Here is a 1,954-nt window from a genome sequence, read left to right as displayed (position 1 = left end):
CTGAATCTTACCCCCATTTTCTCAGTATTCTGGCCACCAGCTCTTTCTCATTTCTTTGTCCTGTGCTTCTATCTGAAACCATCTCAGGTAGATGCTTGTGAAACAGTTGATCTTGAGTTTCCATCTGTCTTGGTTTGGATGGCACTGAAATGTCATGGATGTTTTGATCCCTGAAGCAAATTGTAGCCAGGATCTGCCTTCTGCCTTGCCTTCCCAGGTTCGACCAATCATGTCAGAGGAAAAGCAAAGGGGATGCTTGCGTAGAGGACAGAGTGCCCTGCCTCTCCTCCTGAGACTTGCATGGCCATGGGGCATGCCGACAGAGAATGGCTGCTCTCCAGCTTGAGGGGCTGCTTGAGGCTGGAATCCTTGGTTTTCTATGCATAAGGTATTTATGACTTTGTATATGCCAGGCACGAAATTGCAGACTGTGCCTTAAAATCTGGGTGGACGGGAAGTCAGATAATAATTGCTGTTTTACACCAGGCACTTTCTGTGAACAAGGTGATTCATGCTAAGAGTTTGACTTTCAGCATCATATTTAATCTTAGAAACATTGTGTGTCCTAGATGTGATCACCCACATAAGAAACCCAAGGCTAGGAGAGTTTGGGTATATTTTCTAGGTCATTCAACAAATAAGTGAAGAAATTCAATTCAAACATAGATTTATCTAACTCAATAAGGTGCTTTTAACCACTACACTGTCCTGCCTCCCTCTTAAAAGAAATAAATGATGGGCTAGAATTACATGGTACTAACTAAAAGGAGGTTACAGAAAGGTGGGTTCATGGTAGGCTGGAGTAGTCAAGGGCTATAAAGCAGAAGGGAGGGGTCCACAGAGAGCATCTAATCCCATGTTTCTCAAACTCTTTTTTTAAAGTTGTGGTTAAAAAAAAATGTAACATTAAAAAAAATATGGAATGCTTCATGTTTTGCACAGGCGCCATGTTAATCTTCTCTGTATCTTTCCAATTTTAGTATATGTACTGCCAGTGAGTACTCTTAAAGTTTTTAACTTACAATCTATAACATGACATTTATTTTACATTATGACCCAGTAAATGCATGTATTTATAACTGAAACAAAATTTTACTTCACAATACTTGCCCTATTCTATGCAGTGCACTCCACTTTTCTATTATGTTTTACATCATTCTTTAAAGATAATTCTGGTCATGGCCTATTAAATAGACTTCATGGCCTACAAATCCTGATCTAAAAACCTCAACCGATGGGGACATTGAGGCCCGGAGATGCGTTGAGTACCTAGCGCGATGTCTTACAAATATTAATCCTAAGTGTCTTTGCTTTATCTCCTTATGTGACCCAGCACACGTGTGTAGCACCTCAGTGGCAGAGCTGGGATAGAATCCAGATTTCCTGATTCCCAGTCCAGGCTCTTTCAGTCAAGGAAAGTTTGTCAAAGGGGAGGGACTCTCCCATGGCAGGGTTTCTTCCCAGGCACCAGTAGAAATAGGAGGAAACAGAGCAGCTGTGGGACACGGACACAGCCTCCACAATGGGCCTAGTCAAATGGCACAGGGAGTTAGAACAAGGCCGTCTAATTCCAAAGCCCATGCTCCTTCTGTGGTTGTCTCTCTTGTTTGCTCAGCAAAATTACCTGGGAGCTCTTCGATAATACTTACGCCCAGGTGACACTTGGATCCAATAATTAAATCCAATGATTTAGGGATGAGGGTTGCCTAAAAAGCTTCCCCAGGTGATTTTACTGGAGAGCTACTGCCTCAATGCAGTGTAGAAGGTATCCCTTAAACCCCTTCCTGCTTATCCTTCAAGCCTGAGCCAAAACTACCACATGTCAACTAGATAGCTAGTGGGAAGCAGCCGCATAGCACAGGGAGATCAGCTCGGTGCTTTGTGACCACCTAGAGGGGTGGGATAGGGAGGGTGGGAGGGAGACGCAAGAGGGAGGAGCTATGGGGATATATGT

The 1,954-nt window shown here is 43.3% G+C and overlaps 1 pseudogene; it reads right to left on the bottom strand.

Annotated features, from left to right (window-relative positions):
- Positions 1-911: 911 nt before the first annotated feature.
- On the bottom strand, positions 912-1,002 carry LOC112067081 (uncharacterized; annotated as a pseudogene).
- Positions 1,003-1,954: the final 952 nt, after the last annotated feature.

Source organism: Physeter macrocephalus, chromosome 7 (assembly GCF_002837175.3).
Source record: "Physeter macrocephalus isolate SW-GA chromosome 7, ASM283717v5, whole genome shotgun sequence".
Classification (NCBI taxonomy): Eukaryota; Metazoa; Chordata; class Mammalia; order Artiodactyla; family Physeteridae; genus Physeter; species Physeter macrocephalus.
Note: the sequence above shows the minus strand (reverse complement) of the source record. Positions and strands in the feature narration are given on the sequence as shown.